The sequence below is a fragment of the Coregonus lavaretus genome, assembly GCF_964263955.1.
Source record: "Coregonus lavaretus genome assembly, chromosome: 13".
Taxonomy (NCBI): domain Eukaryota; kingdom Metazoa; phylum Chordata; class Actinopteri; order Salmoniformes; family Salmonidae; genus Coregonus; species Coregonus lavaretus.
The window spans coordinates 18,950,818-18,960,231 of NC_140000.1; positions in this window are offsets into that span (position 1 = coordinate 18,950,818).

Genomic DNA, 9,414 nt, shown 5'->3' on the forward strand with positions numbered 1-9,414 from the left:
CAGGAAGTTAAACTACAAGTGATTGATGCGGATGTAAGCTACACACAGCCTTACAGCATCCACAAAGTTGTATTAAAAACTATTCCCAATCTCAAATGTCCCTGTAATCCAGCGTGGCCATTTCCCTATTAGACATTGTTAATTGGGAGTAGACTAGATAGATAATGTGTTTTGACACTGTCACAGACCCAAATGGGAAATCACTGCAAGTCATAAGAAGCAAATCTAATTTACAGTCATAGCTATATCCGAGAACTAGTGTATCCTGTTTCAGAGCTTGCGTGTAATGCTTGTGTTGAACTGTGCTTTGATTGGTGTAGTACCACATTTAAATGAAATTAGCACAAAGTGCCCCAGTAATTTAATGCTAATGAAGGTTAGTATTTCACAACTTTACATGCAAAGCCTATTACCTATTGTATTGTGTAACATCCTTTAAGGAGAAGCTGCTTCAGTGATATAGTAGAAGTAAGGCTGAAAGATATAATGCATTATGATGCTGTTATAAAAATAATAATGATCTTGCATAACTAATTGTGATAACGTAATAAAATATAAAACCTGTTGGCATCAAACAGGCTTCTCCCCAGATGTTTAAATGCATCATCTACACATGGGGGACATTAGCAACATACTTTCAGACGACTGATTGTATATAACAGGAGAAAACGGTTCAAATGGGGGTAGATGTCTAGTGGATATCAGACCTAGGTTCAAATAGTATTTGAAATCTTTAAAATACTTAAACTGTGCTCGACTGATCTTTCCTGGCGTAATGGAATCATTAAAATCACTGGAATAGTCCTGAATTCGCAAACATCTCCTATCTGGCACTCCAGGCAGCCTCAAGCAAACTATCAAATTCTGTGAAATATTTCAAATATTATTTGAACCCATGTCTGGTGGCTATCATGGATGGAATGTCGGCCTACTCCAAACAAACTGTCTTTTCTGAGTAATTCCACATTTCTGAGTAGTTGGGTATTTCATGGAATATACAGTGTCCTTTTCTTGTGATACATTGAACTGCTGGCTATCCAATGCTCCTCTAATAATACTGTCTTTGTATTGGGAGACACAAATACACACAACAGAGATGTATCTAACAGTAGCATTTGCCTTACATCATTACATAATTTTCAGGAGTTAGTAGGCTACAATGTTAAGATAATGTTGGTAAGGTAACCTAACTTAGATATATTTGAATTCAGGAATTCTGTCCCATAGCCTGTTATTGTATAGTGTTCCACTGTTTCAATATCTCATAATGTCATTATGAGAAAATTGCATTTTCAGAAAGACTAATTTGACACCTTAAACGTTGTTCTATACTGAATTAACTCAGTTTGTAGAGGCCATTTTAATGGCATTTGTCTCATAATTGATTGATTGTTGATTCATAGTGCTGCTGGCCGCAGAGAGACCATATATGATCTGTCTCCTCTCTAATGATCCTCTTTGATTAGCTTGTCCTTCTGTTGGACTTGGACGTCATTTTCTTTTGTGGCAGCTGACAGTCACCCAACCGAGGATCAAAAGAGCTTTCTGTTCTAATTGATCTGGCCACAAGCAAGACCACATATTATTCCCGCCAGTGTCATCTCCGAGTGGGGAGTTTAGTGCACTCTGAGAACATTGGGTTCAATGTCATTAATTTTTGGGTCTATTCCTCTGGGGATTTCAGATGTCGTAATGCAGTCGTTAATGTAGCAAGGTTGATGCTGATGAACGGAGACAGGAGTGATACAGAATGTTAATGCAAAGGGAAACGGAAAGCCCTGTTATGAAAACAATGCATGGAGCATTTTATAATTGCAATGCGATAAAAACAGTTCTGTTCCAAAACGTCAATCACAGATGTTCTCAATAGATATAGTTGCAATATACGTTGCATTTCTGTGTGCCACGTTTTCATACTCGCATTGCATGCATTGTTTACTGCAGGCATTCCGTAGGTAGAGCTTGTATTCAAATTCTAAGACAGCCGCGTAACTCCTCTTGAACTAAGACAACACTTAAGATTGGGTTAACATTTTGAGTAACTATGATAAAACAACTGCAAAAAATGTCTTTACTGTCACAGTGAAAGATACGCACACACACACCATCAATTTGCATCCCTAACTGAATTAAAGTTCACAATCTAAAAGACTGATGTTCGCAGGAGCTGTTGTTTGTGTGCAGAGCTATGAAGACAGAGAGCTTCAGTCAGTGTAGGAGATAGTGGAGCCTTGTTAGCTTTCTTGCATCTTCCTCCTAAATCTAATTGTAAGGGGCTGCCTTTCCGCTTTCCTCAGACAAGCGGGTGTCAGATCACACTCCCAGTAGCTAAAAATACCCCCCTGCGTGATGAATCACAAATCAAATTCAGTTTGATCAACGGCCCTTGCTTTGTATTGTATTCAGCCTTGGACCACACACGAGTCTAGTGGATTTCAATGCAGGCAGCAGTAGTCTAGTTAGCTGTCTTTGTGTGGTACTTTCGACACTGCATGCTGTTACTGTAGGCTGTCAAAGGAAGCCTGTCTAGCCTGCTCTTCTGAGTGCTGTTTGAGGTTTATTTGTCCATTGATCTGGACAGCAGACTATGCAGCATATGCAGCCTCCCTAATGACAGTTCCCTTCTCATGTGGTCTGTGCATTTCCCAGAAGATAAGCCCACACATCATAACGCAGCAAAGCTTCTCGGTTTTCCACAGAGTGCTTCAAAATACACTATTAAAGGTTCATGTTCAACTGTTTCCGTGTGTGTGTTTGTGTGTGTGAGGGTGTGAGGGTGTGTGTGTGTGTGTGTTTGTGTGTGTGTGTGTAGGGGTGTGTGTGCGTGCATGTGTGTGTGAAGCATGCCAAAAATATTTGAGTGTCAGATTAGTTAACTGTAGCTTCTGACAGCCCCATGTTGAGGCATGTTCATGTCACCCATAAAATTATCATTCACCTTGGTTAGAATGGTTACTGTAAAGAGACCGCCCGGCTGGAGTGGTGTTAAGGTGCCAAAATACTGTAGACAGTTGCAACTGGTTTTAGTTTATTTTCAAGTAAAATGGGAAGGCTTTTTACAGTGCCAGAGCCCCAAAAATAAGACACTTAAAAAATGAGAATAAAGTAGAAAACATTTATAAACTTGAAATACCTCGTCCAACATCAAACAACCAAGGAAGATACTCAACCCTTGCACAGGCATGTTAGCATTAGCATGACTGGGAGGCAGTCCAGCCTGCTCTCATTCCTGTGTTTTTTGTGTGGTAATTTGGTGGCACCACATTTTAATCTTAATGTTTGTGGTAATGGTACATTTTGCGGTAGCTGTATACCACTGTAATCCAGGTTTATGTGGTAATCATGTGGTCCTAGCTGTACCATAGGTTTTTTGACTGAGACTATATGGTCCTATGGTACATTTTGGTTAACTAGTTGTCCAGTGGTAACTGAAACAATAAAAAGGAGTTTAAACCAATAAAACCTATTGACATACTGTCATTAAAATCAGATGGAAAAACAATAATAATAATAATAATATGCCATTTAGCAGACGCTTTTATCCAAAGCGACTTACAGTCATGCGTGCATACATTTTTGTGTATGGGTGGTCCCGGGGATCGAACCCACTACCTTGGCGTTACAAGCGCCGTGCTCTACCAGCTGAGCTACAGAGGACCACGTGGCTGTAAAGTATTAATTACAACAACAACAAAGGATTTAACTCTTTACATTATTATATTCAAATGTGTTTTCCCCTGCCAAGCAGTATATAGATCAGGGTTCATACACATTTTGACAGATGGAATGTCATGACCTCTCCATTACTTTTTAACCACATTTCCATGACCAATAATTGGTGGCGTCTCTATGTATATATGAAAAAGTAAGCATAAATATGGTATTAAAGGGACATTTCAAAATTGTTCAACTTCATATTCATCATATCCAGCACCACCCCGATGATGTCATTGGAAAGATATCTTCCTCTATCATTTTAACTACAAAACATAGAAATGCACAATTTTCACATATGTTGATGTTCTGGAGGGGCTGGAGGTGATAAATATGAAGTTGAACAATTATTAAGTTTCCCTTTAACAATGGGAGGCTGCTCTCTGAATTCATCTATCATATCTTGCCATTGTGCCGTTGAGCAAGGCACTTAACCCCCCACAAAGTAGAATAAATGCACTGTTAGTTAGGCTACTGTATAAAACATGTGGTCAACCCTCTATCATGAGAGCTACTGGGTGTACATGCTTTTGGTCCAGCCTTGAAACACACAGAGTCTGTTTTTCAAGGTCCTGTTGAGCAGATTATTTTTTGAATGTGGTGTGTTAGAGGGGGCTGGAACAAAAGCCTGCACACCCTGTAGCTCTCCTGGAGGATGTTTGGCCACCCTTGATATAAAACATTGCAACATTACAACCAATACAACAATAGATAATTGAGTAGTAACAAATAGGCTATTATTACTAAAGCATCATTTCAGGTGAACTAAATAAGTATATACCAGCGTTGGCCAACCTTGCTCCACTGATCCCTGATCTACTGGGTGAGCAGACTTCTATTCCAGCCCAATAGCACACTTGATTATCAACCCATTAGGTTCCATAAGTTGAATCAGGTGTGTTAGTGCTGGGATGGAACAGAAGCCTGAAACACCCCGCATACCTCCAGGAGCAGGGTTGGCCTGCCCTAGTTGTAATAGGGTTATACATTGTGTGACTTTTAACTGTATACAGCATTTGCTAACATAGGTACACATACAGTGGCTTGCGAAGGTATTCACCCCGCTTGGCATTTTTCCTATTTTGTTGCCTTACAACCTGGAATTAAAATGGATTTTTTTGGGGTTTGTATTATTTGATTTACACAAGATGCAAAATATTTTTTGGGGTGAAACAAACAAGAAATAAGACAAAAAAACAGAAAACTTGAGCGTGCATAACTATTCACCCCCCCCCCAAAGTCAATACTTTGTAGAGCCACCTTTTGCAGCAATTACAGCTGCAAGTCTCTTGGGGTATGTCTCTATAAGCTTGGCACATCTAGCCAATGGGATTTTTGCCCATTCTTCAAGGCAAAACTGCTCCAGCTCCTTCAAGTTGGATGGGTTTCGCTGGTGTACAGCAATCTTTAAGTCATACCACAGATTCTCAATTGGATTGAGGTCTGGGCTTTGGCTAGGCCATTCCAAGACATTTAAATGTTTCCCCTTAAACCACTCAAGTGTTGCTTTAGCAGTATGCTTAGGGTCATTGTCCTGCTGGAAGGTGAACCTCCGTCCCAGTCTCAAATCTCTGGAAGACTGAAACAGGTTTCCCTCAAGAATTTCCCTGTATTTAGCGCCATCCATCATTCCTTCAATTCTGACCAGTTTCCCAGTCCCTGCCGATGGAAAAACATCACCACAGCATGATGCTGCCACCACCATGCTTCACTGTGGGGATGGTGTTCTTGGGGTGATGAGAGGTGTTGGGTTTGCGCCAGACATAGCGTTTTCCTTGATGGCCAAAAAGCTCAATTTTAGTCTCATCTGACCAGAGTACCTTCTTCCATATGTTTGGGGAGTCTCCCACATGCCTTTTGGCGAACACCAAACGTGTTTGCTTATTTTTTTCTTTAAGCAATGGCTTTTTTCTGGCCACTCTTCCGTAAAGCCCAGCTCTGTGGAGTGTACGGCTTAAAGTGGTCCTATGGACAGATACTCCAATCTCTACTGTGGAGCTTTGCAGCTCCTTCAGGTTTATCTTTGGTGTCTTTGTTGCCTCTCTGATTAATGCCCTCCTTGCCTGGTCCGTGAGTTTTGGTGGGCAGCCCTCTCTTGGCAGGTTTGTTGTGGTGCCATATTCTTTCAATTTTTTAATAATGGATTTTATGGTGCTCCGTGGGATGTTCAACGTTTCTGATATTTTTTTATAACCCAACCCTGATCTGTACTTCTTCACAACTTTGTCCCTGAGCTGTTTGGAGAGCTCCTTGGTCTTCATGGTGCCGCTTGCTTGGTGGTGCCCCTTGCTTAGTGGTGTTGCAGACTCTGGGGCCTTTCAGAACAGGTGTGTATATATACACTGAGATCATGTGACACTTAGATTGCACACAGGTGGACTTTATTTATTCTAATTATGTGACTTCTGAAGGTAATTGGTTGCACCAGATCTTATTTAGGGGCTTCATAGCAAAGGGGTGAATACATATGCACGCACCACTTTTCCGTTATTTATTTTTTTGAATTTTTTGAAACAAGTTATTTTTTTCATTCCACTTCACCAATTTGGACTATTTTGTGTATGTCCTTTACACGAAATTCAAATAAAAATCAATTTAAATTACAGGTTGTAATGCAACAAAATAGGAAAAACGCCAAGGGGGATGAATACTTTTGCAAGGCACTGCATAACCCCGTATATATACCCTTAGTCTCTTGGGACATTCATTGGGACCTCTTCATCTGCGGACAGGCTTTCACAGCTCTCCATATCAGAGGACAGAAAACGTCACAAAGAAAAACAGGCTTCATTATACAAAATTAGACAGGCACTGAATATTATGCTGCTATTATCTCTCTGTCCTAATAGTTTCCCTTACAAGGGACTGGAACTGGATGTCCTCCCACAAAATGACCTGCCCTATCCAGTAGCCAACTCTCTCCCTTCTCTGACAGCTGGAGCTGCAGTCCTTTCACCCTCTTCCATGGCATCTACAAATACATTTGGAGCTTGTGGTTTTCCCTTACAATGATAAATACGTCAAGATAGCTAGCTAATAGGAAGTTAGCTAGCGGATGATATTTGATTCACTCAGCTACACAGCAGTGGCGGTCGGTACCGTTTAAGATGAGGGAGGATGATTATTTCTATAAAGAGCATTGTCTTAGTTCTATTACAGCATATTGGATGACTGTCATTCATATTCCATTCATCCAGCTCAACGTAACATCGATAGGTTTAGGCTACTATATGATGCTCACATTTTCCCTATACTCATCATGAGGTTGCTACAACCTAGCCTATGAATGAAGGTTTACAACGTAGGTGCACAGGTCGAGAGATATTTGAGTAATCAAGATGACAGACACATTCAATACCGCCTTGCACACTCTGTTTGCGCCGGGTGTTTGAGTAGGCTAAACTAGCTAGCTGCATTTGCTAGCTAAGTAAGTTAAAGTTAAAGTGAAAAACAAACAATGCAATATAGCCCTCTCGCTCTCCCTCTCTCTCGCTTGCTTCTCCTTCATTTTTGAAGAAATTTGTTCAAAACTGTTCAACTATTGTCTTTCTCTCTCTTTGAGTCAACTACTCAACATATTTTATGCTCTGCAGTGCTAGCTAGCTGTAGCTTATGCTTTCAGTACTAGATTCATTCACTGATCCTTTGATTGGGTGCAAGAGCTCTGATAGGTTGGAGGACGTCCTCTGAAAGTTGTCATCATTACTGTGTAAGTCTATGGAAAGGGGTGAGAGCCATGAGCCTCCTAGGTTTTGTATTGAAGTCAATGTACCCAGAGGAGGATGGAAACTATCTGAGGAGGATGGTCCTCCCCTTCCTCATCTGAGGAGCCTCCACTGCTACACAGTAAAGTTAGCTTGCTAGCTAGCAGTTCATACACAGTGGCCTACTGTAGGTAGCTACTAGTTAGCTAGTTAACTAGCTAGCTAATAATAAATCGTTTAACATTTCCAGAAGTATTTACTTACATGAATAGATTCTCCAACTGCTTCGTTTTTTTAGGAGCCACAGAAAAACGTATAATCGACTATTTTCCCGGCTTAGCATGTATTTCGAAGCTCTGAATAAAAGAGGGCAAGTGTGAGGGGTGAGAAGGAGAAGGAGAAGTGAGGTTTGACTAGAGCACGGGTGATGAATGCCCGCAGCACACCAGCCTGCATCCCACTGCTGGCTTGCCTCTGAAGCTAAGTAGGGTTGGTCCTGGTCAGTCCCTGGATGGCAGACCAGATGCTGCTTGAAGTGGTGTTGGAGGGCCAGTAGCACTCTTCTGAAAAAATGCCCCAGGGCAGTGATTGGGGGTATTGCCCTGTGTAGGGTGCTGTCTTTCAGATGGGACATTAAACAGGTGTCCTGACTCTCTGTGGTCACTAAAGATCACATGGCACTTATTGCGAGAGTAGGGGTGTTCACCCTGTTGTCCTAGCTAAATTCCCAATCTGACCATCATGGCCACCTAATCATCCCCAGCGTCCAATAGGCTCATTCATCTCCCCTCCTGTAACTGTTCCCCAGGTTGTTTCTGTAAATGAGAATGTGTTCTCAGTCAACTTACCTGGTAAAATAAGGGTAAAATAATAAAATGACCAATGCAGGGGTGAGGGAGGAGGGGTAACATTTGACTAGTGCAGGGTTGATGGGGTGGTCCTCTGTAGCTCAATTGGTAGAGCATGGCGCTTGTAACGCCAGGGTAGTGGGTTCGATCCCCGGGACCACCCATACGTAAAAATGTATGTACACATGACTGTAAGTCGCTTTGGATAAAAGCGTCTTCTAAATGTTATATTATTATATTATATTATATTATTTTGATACATGACTAGTTGAGGAGTAGGGGTGATGCTTGACTAGTGCAGGGTTGAGACTTGACTAGGTGAGGAGGAGGAATGACGAAGTTCCTAACATGTATTCCGTACTGGTGGGAAAGTTTGGACTCAGCCTGTCACCTATTTCACAATGGGACAAATACTTCACATTTACTACAGAGTTGCAACTTAAAGCTGGAATCCGTAAAGGGGGAAACAGCGCCACTGTCCGGCCCAGCACCTTTGATATTGTTTTTGTTTTGTTGATAAAACGGAGGAGAGGAGCATCCAGCATTGTGGTCAAAAAAGTTGCAGTACATATTCTGCTGTTCAATCGCGTGTGCAATGATGTCCGAGGGGGAAAAAAAGTAACTTCTTTGTTGTAGTAATATCGCAAACAGATGTAGCAGTTTCACAACTACGGATTTCAGTTTTAAAGAGGCAATCTACCGCTACGATTGCTACATAGATTTTTGGACTCTTATATTCATGATATATACCCATAGATTCTTGAAGGCCTCATGAGGTTGGTTCAACTGTCTTATCCATCAGAACCCAAAATATATGCTTGTTTTACCCCTCTGTTTGTAAACAACCCAATAGTAAACAAACACTGCATAGCCTCAAAACATGGTTAAGGACTTGATTCAATCTGGATGTGGAAGATTCTTGTTGTAGCGTGATTTAAATATAAAGGTAATTTCCAATTGAGTTGACATATGCAGCTTTTACTGTGAATGCATTCTCCATGAATGAGGGAACATTGCCTTTGACATTTCAATCGCGCTATACTGCGGATCTTCCGCCGTCCGGATTGAATCTAGGCATAAAACTATAATTTTTATGTCATGGATGGTCAGTCCTTCCATCCATAGCTATGAATTTGAGAGTGGTAACT